This window comes from Cotesia typhae, unplaced genomic scaffold (assembly GCF_013202065.1).
Source record: "Cotesia typhae breed Kobodo isofemale line unplaced genomic scaffold, CoteBio_Ctyphae contig_56, whole genome shotgun sequence".
In the NCBI taxonomy this organism is placed as follows: Eukaryota; Metazoa; Arthropoda; class Insecta; order Hymenoptera; family Braconidae; genus Cotesia; species Cotesia typhae.
The window spans coordinates 1,029,295-1,042,856 of NW_027423760.1; the positions used below are offsets into that span (position 1 = coordinate 1,029,295).

Sequence of the window (13,562 nt, forward strand, 5' to 3'; positions counted from 1 at the left end):
AAATCAAGTATCCGCTAAGAGTCGCTTGACCCTTTACTGCAGTCGAGTCATAACGCTTTCCCATAGATAAAGCCAACGCAATATTAGTATACATCATAAATCATGATATTTGTGTATATCTGTGAACTAGCGGATCTCTCTGGGTGCCAGAATCAAGTATCCGCTAAGAGTCGCTTGACCCTTTACTGCAGTCGAGTCATGACTCTTTCCTATAAATACGGCCAACGGGAGAAACATATAATGCAATTAGGTCCAGTTACATAAACTTAAGCGGGGACGGATACTTCAGTAGTCGACTCTGGCAAGTTGTCGCTGTGGACTTAGTCCCACGGTGTGAATGACAGAATTTGGTCGCAGTGGGTGGAAGTGGGTGATCGTAGGTGGCAAAAATGTGAATAAATATATCTGTCCTTTTCTAATTTATAAGAACTTCTGGAAGGTTCTAGAAATTTCTGAAATGATCTAGAAAGCTTCCAAATCGTGTGCAACGGCTGAAATCGGTATAGAATGTTCTAGAAAAGTCTAGAAATTTCTGAATGATCTAGAAAGATTCCAAATCGTGTGCAACGGCTGAAATCGGTATGGAATGTTCCAGAAAAGTCTAGAAATTTCTGGAATGATCTAGAAAGATTCCAAATCGTGTGCAACTGTTGAAATCGGTATGGAATGTTCCAGAAAAATCTAGAAATTTCTGGAATGATCTAGAAAGATTACAAATAGCTTCGAGATATAACTTCGGGATGGTCATCAGAGGATTCCGGGTTGATGTACGGGTTTATCTGTGCCATTCCCGATGAAAACCTACGGAGGAAAACACCTGGTTTCGAGATATAACTTCGGGATGGTCATCAGAGGATTCCGGGTTAATGTACGGGTTTATCTGTGCCATTTCCGATGAAAACCTACGGAGGAAAACACCTGGTTTCGAGATATAACTTCGGGATGGTCATCAGAGGATGACTAGGAAGGTCATCACCTGGGTTCTAGGTTGATAATAATCAAAATTTAAATAATATCATTATGGTAGTCTCTTTATGCAAAGGAGAGTTACATACAAACATACAGGTGAAGTTAATAAAAGCGTGTTAAAATGGAGATCATTCTAGACGTTCAAGGATTCAGAGGAGCTGATAATCGCTTCATTGTCAAGGAGTTGGCCTCAATAACAATTCAACATGATATTGTTAATATTGAAGAGTTGTCATACACACTATTTCAACCGCCATATCACTGGAAGGTGTTACCAGTCAAGTATCAACGTCTGAATACCTGGCTGATCCGAAATTATCATGGAATCGGTTGGAATGCTGGAACAACTTCATATTACAAGCTCAAAGAAGTTCTAAATTATTTAACTTGTAATAAAAAAATTATTTATGTCAAAGGTATCGAGAAAAAGTTATGGGTTCAAAATTTAATTGATTGTAATAATAAAATTGTAATCGATCTCGATAATTTCAAATGTCCCTCTCTAAAAAGTATGAACATTTGTAACAATCATTTTTGTAATTATCATGATTGTTTATCTGATTTATGTGCCTTGGAAAATGTAAAAAATTTTAAAGATTGGTTTCTAAGCACTCAATAAATCTAAAATAAATGAATTACAATTGTTATTATTATTTCATCCTAACACATTTAATTCAGAATAGAATTAATTATTGTTAGTTATTAAATTCAAATAATTTTCCAACACTACTACTGATATTAATACTTATCAACAGATGGCGTAATGGTTTTTGATTTTTTAATTATGATAATCAGTAATCAGTTTTTGTTTTCTAAAATTTTATAATTAATATTTGATTAAATTAAAAGTCATGCATTATTTTATATAACCATTTAAAAATAAAAACTGAGTATTGATTTTCAAAATATATCGCTAGAAGATTTTTGGATTTGACGATACAGAGCACATCAACCCCATATTAGTTTATCAAATAATACATAACTTTTAATTTAAATAAATATTAATAATATTAATAACAAAATATTATAAACTAATAATAATTATTTATCTTTTATTTAAATTAAAAGTCATGTATTATTCTATATATGTATATATAACTAGAAAATTTTTTTAATATTTATGAATTGACAGCTTTCAAGCTCTAAGAATAAACTGATAGTAGATGGCTCTAGTACAAGAAGCGCGAAATTCAAACTATCATTATGATAAGTAACTTAAAAAATTATGATTAAGTATAACTTATTGAATTTGAATTATAAATATTAATCTTAAATTAAAAATGTGAGGAATTATAAATAAAAACAATGAATTATTTATATTGAAATCCAATATTTTATTGATTAAATAATTCCACTGGTCATTTTTACATCAAGACTAGAATTAATAAATTCAAATTTATTATATTTTCCACCATGATAACGCAGAAACAGATAGTTTGAATCTATTAATTCATTCAAACTCTTCATGAAGTTATCATCTTTTAGATGTTGAGTAGTTCTTGATGGTAGATAAATGTTAAATTCATCGTTTATATTAGCAACAATCCTAGTTCCATACTCAGTTGTAATAGATTTGATACCGTTAATCTTATATTCTCGATTAAACTCCAACTCGTTCATTTTCTTAACAGGAAGAATCCCAGTAAGACAATTAACCTCATTTATCTTGGTTACATCCATGATTGATTGCTGTAAAAATTTTTTAATTAATTGTAATGGTTGATTAAATGATTCTTCATTTAATTCATATTTTGATTAGACAGTAAATGAATACTTACGATTAGTAATACTGATAGGTAGAAGATGTATATCACCAAGAACTTGTACTTCAACTTGTAGTCACCACCAGCTCGTACTTTACTGGAGACGTGTACTTCGTTTTTGTGAAGTACGGCTTGAGCGCGCTGCTTTTATAGCCAGAGGATACTACGCAGTTACCCCCCACTCCTTTACCTCAAAAACGGTTTGATGACGTCATCTGCTACGTAGTTAGAAATAGAACAAAGAAAACTGTGCAGTTACGCAACCTTGAACAGGCTCAGACCTGTATGATGACGTCATCTACTACGCAGTTAGGAATAAAGCAAAGAGAACTACGCAGTTACCGTGACCTTGAACAGGTTCAGACCTGTTTAGAAGTAGACAGAAATCTCGACAGATGGCGTATCTTCTCGCATGTACTCCTCATACGTACAGTTTGAATATATTAATCTTTTCAATATAAACAATGAAATGCACCTGTGATCTAAGCAACTATTATTGATGCTGAGATCACAGGTGCATTTTTTAACAAAAATGCAGGAAATCAGAATCAAAATTTGAAATGGCGGAAATCAGACTCAAAATTGCGGAGTCAGATAGCAACCACCAGATGGTAAATTTCAGATAGCAGATTTCAGAGAGCAGACTCAAAATGACGGATTTCAGACTCAGATAGCAGCCACCAGATGGCGGAAATCAGATAGCAGACTCAAAAATTCTAGAACAGAATGAGTCATCTACTGCGCAGTTATATGACCTTGAACAGGTTCAGACCTGTCTGATGACGTCATCTACTACGCTGTTAGAAAATTCTAGAACAGAATGAGTTATCTACTGCGCAGTTAGAAGTAATGCAAGCTGTCACCAGATGGCGTTGCGTGAAATCCTTCTCGCAAGTAGTTGACATAACTTCATTTTTAATATATAGAACATGGATATACCATACTACAAATGCGTAATCCTGAACTATTGATCTGTTATGGCTGAGCCGAAGGCAGGTTAATAGTTGAGGATGCTTTTTTAACCTCAAAATGTTGAACTCAAATTCAAAATGGCGGATAGCAGCCACCAAATGGCGGATAGTAAGATTTAAAAAATGGCGGATAGTAAGATGGCTGCAGAATTCCTCACCAGCGCCACCTATAACCTCGATAAAAACCTCACCCATAACCTCAAAATGACATACATATCTACCACCGGCAACACCTACTATCGGTAAAAACAGGTCGCCCATATCCACAGATGATACTTGTCACGAACCTATAGTCGGTAATGTAGATCCCAGCTTAGTGTGGGACACGAACCCACAAATCTGTTTTACCGAGTGGGTATGCACCCCCTGTTTAACTACTACCGGTTCTGGAAACCGTGATAAAAATTCCAGTGGCGTCCTTAATTATAAATTTTAAATAAAGGGGTGAACAAGGGACGGTTCCAGGCCGTTACAATCTCACTTGCAATGTTGATGTACAAGCTATACGAAATTGTTAATTAACTAATGCATAAATTAATGAAAAATCACGATAAAAAATTTTTGATGGCAGATTATTATTTATTTATCTATTCTGTAAGTGCCTGAATTTTTTCAATTTTTAATTTTAATATTTTATATGTTTAAATAATATTTTTTGTTAAAAGGTACCAAGGGGGCGTGGCTTCGGGATACCTGAGCGCCCGTTTTCGGGCGTATTTTCAGCCCTCTGTAAAAATTATAAATATTTATCCTGGAATTCCGGGAGTCGAGACTTTTTTAGGAAATTTCCTCCTCTTTTTGGAACTTTTTGCAAATTTTGGATATCTCAAAAAGTTTTCGAGATATAAGCAAAAACCTAAACCCCCCTTTTTTTTTTAGTTAATTGTTTATAACTTTTGTAATTTTTGCGAGCGCATCTTCAAATTTTTCAAAAACTTTCTAGATGTGATAACGAATCGAGTGACACCTCAATCATATTTTTCCGAGCCTTCGAAAAAATTTTGACCTAAAAGGTACTTGTTGACTAGACTATATTAATTTTATAACTTATGAAAGATTAATATATATTATATTAAAATTGTCAACTTTTTTGAATTTTCAATAATTATAGAAAAATACTTATTTTCATAACATAATCATTGTTATTTATTTCTTAAATAAATAAAATTAATAACTATAATATTACGCCTAGCGTACAGTAATCTTTTCAAATTTTTCAGCGCATGCGCGTCTCATACTTTTTTCGCGGCTCACAAAACTTGCGTTGTTGCTATAGCTTTATTAACATATCCCCTTCCTCGGCTATAGTCTGGTAAATTTTTCATTATTTATTAGTAAATATCTCTGAAACTGTGTGGTAATTAGCAATGAAATTATTTTTAAAAAATTGTTTAGTTGTTAGTTAACGTTACTCTAGTTTTTTAAAAAGATCCTAAGACAAGTTTCTGAGGTATAAAAATGTTTGTAGGTAAACTTTTCGATATCCCGTATACCGTAATGTGTAAGAGCGTTCAAAACTCAAACTTTGAAATTAAATATTTCTGAAACTAGTTGGTCAACAATTTTCACACTACGCCAATCGATACAGAATTATATAAACATTAATCTGCCAAAATTTTAAAAAAATCCTAAGAAAACGATTCTGGCGAGGGTACTACCTCAAGAAGTGTAAGAAAATTAATTGATCCCGAACGATTTTTAACTGATGAATTCGTATTTGATGTAAACATACTCACTCGAAAATGTCACTTCTATTAAATTTTCCACTGTAATCATTTTACTCCATTAATTACAATATACAATTATAATGAATAATATAACAATACCAACACCAACAACCGTATTGTTGGATATTGTTGGGTGCACTAGAATCGTCATAAAAGCTAGTTCTTGCTGGTGGGGCTGTCTTAACTTGGCGGGGGGTAATTAATTTTTTATTAATTTTTTTGGCTAATTCAATTGTTCTTCAACTGTTCTTCAATGTTCGATCAAAAATTTTTTTTGTTCGTTTTTATTTTTTTTTTAATTTTCAAAAATGTAATCTCAAGTTAGCGCCAACTATAGATTTTTTCAACTTTTTTTTTTTTTTATACTTTAAAACTATCTCTTATGTGTTCGTCCAAAAAAAAACATCTGTTCGGCATTAATTACCTTTTAATTTAATTATAAACTTTTTTTATCCCACGTTAATTAATTTTTGTCGCGCATGCGCAGTAATCTTCTCCATAAGTCTTTTCCACCACAAGATTTGGGATTAAAACAAGCTTACATATAATTCAAATATGATTATTGATAGAAAAAATATTTTTTTATATCAAATACAGTGAAAATTATCCAATTGTATGACAGTCGGCTTATCTCAAAAAAATTAATATTTAGCGAAAACTTTCAATCTCCCGCTACACGACTTAAGATATCAGTTATAGTGCCATCTGACAATAACATAGTTAATTAATTACGGAAATATGCACGTTTCTCGCGCGCGCGAGCGTGTGTGTGTGTGTGTGTGTGTGTGTGTGTGTGTGAGATTAAAAATTTCATTAATATTTAAGTTTTTATTTTTAAACCTTCTTTTACAAAAATTTTAAGTAACTTGCTAGGATAAAGCAATTTTCAATTATTTCATTATCTAATTATTTTGCTTAGATTTGTAAAGGGACAAAAGGAAAGTAGTTGTGTAAGAGTGAATTAAAATTAACTCCTTTTAAAAACAAATCTTTTGTTTATAATCTTGACATAATTTTTAGTGTATATATATATATATATATATATATATATATATATATATATATATATATATATATATATATATATATATATATATATATATATGTACATAGGTTATGAAATGAGTTATCTGATTAAATAATTTGAGAATGAAAAAATTAAATTATAAATAAAGTTGAAATTCAGACAAGTTTGGGTCAGTGTTTGTAATCGTTAACTTTTCCCGAGTTCTAAAAAAAATAACTATTTTAACTTAAAAATAAAATATTTGCTATGAACTAACTTTTTCGTTTATTCACATGTCCACATAAGGTAAAAGATCCAGTAGTTGACACTGGCCTAGTTGCTTGACATTTGCAATTTTGTTTTAATTAAAAAAATTAAATGTTCTCAAGAAACCAATTTTTTTTTCAATTTATAATTCAAAGATTATATTTATTAATTTATTAGAGTTAATATATATATTTTTTTTAATTAGAGTAAAATTGCAAGTGTCAATAACTAGGCCAGTGTTAATGACTGGATCTTTTACCTTACAGACGAGAATGAATACAATTGTTGGTAAAATAACAATTTTATTTTTGCAATGGTTTTATTTTTTTTTTACATGAGTTTCAGTAAAACATTCGGTGTTGTCTTAAGTTTTATAAATATTTATTAGGGTGGGTCAAAAAAATCGAATAATTTATTTTTGATTTTATACTCTGAAAAATAGGTTCGTAGACACCTAAAAAGAATTCTCTCCAAGTATAAGCTCTTAATTATAACGGGAAGGTCCTCCGCTTTGCGGGTTTCTATTTTTTTCGAATAATCAGATAAAAAAATTTATATCTCGCTTCCAACTGCTTGGAAAAATATTCCGTGGCATAGATTTTGTGAGAAATTGAATGCTTTACAAAAAGGTCTCTTATGACTTTTTCAAAAACTCAACCGATTAAAAGATATTCATAGTTGAAGTTTGGCTATTTTAAGGAAAATATTCGTTTTTATTATGAATTTTATAAGTCGATGAAAAAAATTATTTCGGATTGCGGAACTCATGATTTTGTAGGAAATTTACTGCTCTACAAAAATGGTCTCTCATGATTTTTTGATTAAGTGAAGCCGTTACGAGATATTCATCGTCAAACATTAACGAATATCAATATTTCCAGTTTTTGATCAATAATTCGATAAATTTTAATTTAAACTATGAGTTTCAGGAAAATTTACATAAATTTGAGTTTCGATCGATAAAGAAATGTTATAAACAATTTTTTTAATATTGTTTTCAGTCTTGAGCTTGTTTGATTGCATTAAAACAAGAAATTAGAGCATTTTTTTCGACATATAGCCAATGATTAGTTTAATTTGAAGTGAATGACATATTTCTTTGTCAAATTTAATATGAAAAGTATTGAATCAAGTGAGAAACAACCAGTATTTAACTTTTTTATAGATAAATTTTTATTGAATTATCAATTGCAATATAATTGTCTATATTTTTAACATAACAGTACGCTATTACTATAAATAATTTCTTTTATTACAATTTGGGAATGTTTTCTGATGTTCTTTGACAACTTGCAATAAGTACTGGAATTGTTCTTCATTTTTGTCAAGCATTGATTATATTCACTGACTAATGCAACAGCTCGCTCTGCTGAATCATTGACAACTTTTAGTTGTTGAAAGTATTCTTTATTTTCGAGATAACTCTCATTAGTAGGCCATAATTCAACATCGACATCAAGAAAGTCATACGGTAGATCGAAGATTTTGAAAAGATTTAATTACTTTTTAGACACAAAGTCACTCAGAGTTCTCTGCGCCAATGAATTCAAATCTTTTTTAGCAATTACAAATCTTATTTACTATCTGCCCTTAATTTAATTAAAACTAATAAATAAGGGTAACCAATAGTTAGTTGATTCAAGTAAAATCATTGTTTATTCTCACAAGTTAAATTAAATATTGCAACGTATAATGAAGTTATAAACTCAACACAAACAAATACATTAGGGGGCGTCCATAAATTATGAGAGGTGTTTAAGGGGGGGGGGGTCTCGGCAAATATCACGCAATTTTTTTTCTGATTGAAACAAAAAAAAATTATACTATTTTGGTCCATTTAATCCAGATTGTACATGCTTAAGATTTAATCTTAAGCGTAATCGTAATACGATTAAGATCATTTATTAATTCGTTCGAAAGAAAATAATTTCATTCATACTTCGACGTTATACATTTACTCACTGTCAAACCACTATATTTGTTTTATACCAAATAGCTCAATTTAATCTGAATTTACGGTGCAATGTAACCCGTCCTTTGTTTTCGCGCCACTGTCAGCTGAACGCGCGACTCGATGAACGAGAGTTAAATTTTTTTTACACTTATAATTAAACTCTCAGCAATATTGATTACTAGTCTTAAATAGTCGTAAATAAAAGCATGAAGCAAATTTGTTTTTTTCTTTTTACAATAACAATCCAACGCGTTTACGTAAGAAACTCACATTTTGAAAAATCTCAAGTGAGATTGGCGGATGGGGGAGGGGGTTGAATAAAATCTCACATCTCACCAGGGGTTAGGGAGGGGCAGAAAATTTAACAAAACACCTCACGTAATTATGGACGCCCCCTTACATAGTGGTTTCAGAATGATTCAAAAGCCGCGAGGTACTTTTTCTCAGAGTTTGAGTACCTAAGGTTTCTCGGAACTCGACTACAATGTCCCTTTGTATTCGAACATAAATTATATTTATTTAAAATAAAAATATACTTGATATAATAAATTTTTTACAGCATATAATAGACGCCTTATAACTTGAATTAAATATTATTTCTCTCGATCTACCATCGGATTTTCTAATAAAATTAGAAATCAGTTTAATTACTGACATGTATAAAAGAAAAGGCATTATCATTCAATAATATTTTTCTAAAGTCTTATTTATCATATTATATCTAATTATCAGTTAATTATAAATTAAATACAGAAAAATAATTATTAATTATTTTAACTTAATTTTGTTCAACTGCAATATTATATAAAATCACACTTAGTAATAAATGTTATTTAACAATCTAATTTTTTTGTTTGGTTACATATAACTTGTACTATTCTTTGTTACTTTAGAACAAAGGGAGTGTGCGACATTTTGCAGAACTGGATATGAGATTTCGTATGTTAAGGTTGGCCAAGTGGTTGTACTAAACATTGTCGTATCGTGCCACCTGGTTGCGACAAGACTCATTGCAGAAATTGTGAATAAAACAGATTTCCCAAATAAATGTAACGAAAATCCAATAGATGGCGGATACATGTGCATTTTTAACTTTAATATAATTTTTATAATAGTTGTGAGCTCCATGCGAAAGCATAAATATATTTTTCGCTCGTAAACAAGTAGATAATGCGTACTCCAATATACAATTTATTGTTTATTAAGTTGTAATAATCATTCAGTGATACCAATTAAAAATATTTATGCAATCAATATCATAAAAATTATTTCGGTAAAATGATTCCTTTTTCATTACAATTTTTATTTATTATTTGTAGAGTACTATAATCGGTAGTCAAATGGGAATAATTATAAATTATTGGTGATAATTCATCGTTTTTTTAATATTAATGTTAAAACTCTTATAAATATTACTGGATTAATAGAAAACAATGCACGATTGAAAATTACATTTGTGAGTACAAATTAATTTGTTAATTTATACAATTTTATATTGTTACTAACGTTTGTACAATGTATTCATCATAATTTATATTTATATATTTTATTTTTCTTTAATTTTTGAGGACTCTCGTGTTCAAAATTTACATTTTTTAATAAAAATACTCCAAAATTTATAATTTATCATTAACACGTGTTTCTCATTAATAAAGTGCCCGGCCAATTAGAATAAAAATATAAAGGTGCTGTAAATTTTTAATAAGACCCATTTCCGCATTTATCGGCCAGTATTATTATAAACAAACTAATATGATCAGTACTTGACTAGGCATGTCATAAAAATAATACACGAAATACACCTCAGTACGGATGGCCCGGTATAATTGATAAAAATTATATATAATCATTACCAGGCCAATTGATATTAAAAAGTTAAAGGATTTTTAACATTTCATAGGACCCACTTTGGGACGGATGACTCAATATTAATGTTAAAACAAATTTTTATATACTCAGCCAAGTATTTTTCATTTAGCAATTTGGAGTATAGAGAAATATGAGCTAAGTGGGGATAGCGGCAATCGTAGTCCGTTATACGATTGTGAGAGAAACAGTTTAGTTTTCGTCGTGTATGCATGTGCTCTCTTCTACTAATTTTTTTGCTCCCCTCTTTACAAAATTGAATACAGTTTTCTCACTCTCAAACAAAGACATCCCAAATAAAGTCAAGGTTGCAATCCAAGGTCAACCTGTAAAGGGATTATTTGAAATTGTCAATAACTTTAGGGTTACACCTTATCAAGGATGATGTAGAATAACATAAAAAAATGTAAAACCGATACAAGGTTGATAATATTATGAAAGTTGATGATTGCTAAAAGTTTACAGAAAATTTCTCGGCCCAGAAGGTCCGGAATTATTTATTAAAACTATGTCATCAGTGCTCCGTTTTAAAAATGTTCTGAGAATTGTTCTTATCCATTTTTAATATTTATCCACACTGAAAAAAAAGTTTTTTCCCCTCCTAGAATACTAAATTTTTTACTCAAGTTTTCTTGATTTAAAAAAAACTGGTTTTCTTAACGTTAAAATACCACGTTTTATTATAAGGCTAGTTTTTTGACTATCAGAAAACTATATTCTTATAGTTAAAAAACTTTCGTATTTTAATCATAAGAATACCATTTTTTTAACTATAAGGAAACATTTCCTAGGAGGAAAAAAACTTTTTTTTCAGTGCACAATTACGGACGAGCAACATTTTGAAATTGTTAATACTTTTTAATATTATAATTATTTCAATAACATTATTAATTTTTTTATACCCAGCGATCCCAATGAATACTTGGGATTGCAAGTTTCGATTTCTATAAAAAACCTTAGTCTTCATAATTATATTCTAGCACATCTAGTGCGCTAAAGAAAAATTTTATATACAGTAATTCATTAAAAATAATGACAAGTATGATTATTAACAAAAATAATAATCTAATTGAAAAATCTTGAACTTATTCTGGCACGGATTGCCCGGAAACGATTATAAATATTAGGTACTTTCCAGTTTCGTTACTTTCAAATGACTTCGGTCTTCAGAATTATATCCTGGGATTTCTATTGCACGAGAAAAAAAAACATTTAGCATACTTTAATTCATCATCAATAAGGACGAGTATAATTATTAACACACAGAAGACCCTAAATTAAAAATTTAAAAATGATCTTGGCACGGATTGCCCGGCAATAATTATGAATATTAGGTACTTTCAAGTATTATTATTTTCAAAGGACTTCGGTCTTGAGAATTATATCCTGGGATATCTACTGCACGAGAATAAAAAAATTCAACATACTTTAATGCCCCGTCAATAATGACGAGTATAATTATTAACACACAGAAGACCCTAAATTAAAAATTTAAAAATGATCTTGGCACGGATTGCCCGGCAATAATTATAAATATTAGGTACTTTCAAGTTTCATTATTTTCAAAGGACTTCGGTCTTGAGAATTGTATCCTGGGACATATAGTGGTGTTTTAAAACTATAAAAAGAATTAGGATATTAAGTACTCTGCTTGCAATTTACAGAAGAGTGAGAGTGGTACATAGATCTTGGTAAACCCACTTTCATTGAAATTGCCACAAAATATTTTATCCAATAGATACTCGATGTTCTCAATTACTTTGTTTTCCTAAAAATTAATTAATTTTTTAATAAAAAAGATCATTTTCCGATCGATTATTCAATTAAAATTTAAGTGTTGTCAATTATCAACGTGGCCCAACTCTACATAAATGAACTATAATTATGAATTAAAAAATATTCTAGAATCAGTATCCGGCCAATTACAATAAAAATATAAAGGAGTTGTAAGTAATTTACGGGACATATCTTGGCTACAATGGCCCGGTATTGTTCATAAATAATAATTTTTGGCAGTACTCAGTTAGGTATGTCATAAAAATGAAACCTTGTTAATCATTTACGAAAAACCCTTGGCACGGATGACCCGGTATTAGTAATATAAATAATATTTAATCAGCACCAGATCAATTATATTATAAAATTAAAGGGCTTGAAACATCATTCAATAGTACCTATCTCGGCACAAATGATTTCATGTTAATGTTTAAATACATTTTTAAATATGTAGGCTATGTTGGGGTAGCGTCTATCCTGGTTTGATATATTTAGTTCTGAGAGTAACAGTATCCTTTAGAGGAAATGACAATCGGCCCGAGCTTGGCCACGGCTTCAACAAGTAAATAATTTTTATGAACTTCATCTCCTTGATTTAAGTAGAAAAAAATTCAAATTTCCGATCCACGGTCAACTGTTAAGGGGATAATTTTAAATTATAGATTGTTTATAATTTACGCAAGGCACCTTGGCGATAATGGTCCTTAATTATTAAAAAAAATATATATATATATATATATATATATATATATATATATATATATATATATATATCATCAGTACAAGGCCAATTATTTTAGAACAATAAATGATTTTTGAAAATTTATACAAAAATTTTTGGCACGGATGGCCCGGAGTGATCCATTAAATGCAGGATTGTTATGGGTTTCTGGCAAAATTATAAATTTAAAATTAGATTTTGCTAAAATTTTACGTCGCTTATCATGGCTCGTCTAAGCAGGAATAATTTATTAATGATTATATTTGATCAGTATCGCCCGGTAGTTCTGAAAAAATAAAGGGATAATAGAGTGGCGGCACTATTTGAATCTGGCAAACTCATCTTCACATAGACAATTTCACTTAATTTGTTTAATGATTATATTTAATTTAGTTAATAATAAAAATCTTAAAAAAATATGGTCCACAATAAGCAAGCCTTACCTTGGTATGTTTAGTTAATAATCATTTCTAAAAATGATATATTATCAGTTAGAGGTCTCAATTATTTTATAAGAATTAATAATTGTTGAAATTTCATCG

General features: G+C 29.9%; 1 protein-coding gene across 2 annotated transcripts in view; it reads right to left on the reverse strand.

The window, feature by feature from the left end:
• Wwox (WW domain-containing oxidoreductase) overlaps positions 1-5,586 on the reverse strand; it is a 28,706-nt gene extending 23,120 nt beyond the window's left edge. Inside the window, exon 1 of one of the 2 annotated variants that reach the window (XM_074250298.1) lies at positions 5,440-5,586. The gene's annotated coding sequence lies outside the window, so the exon portion shown is untranslated. The remainder of the gene's footprint in view (positions 1-5,439) is intronic. The other variant, XM_074250299.1, reaches the window with a different exon arrangement.
• Between the last annotated feature and the right edge of the window lie 7,976 nt (positions 5,587-13,562).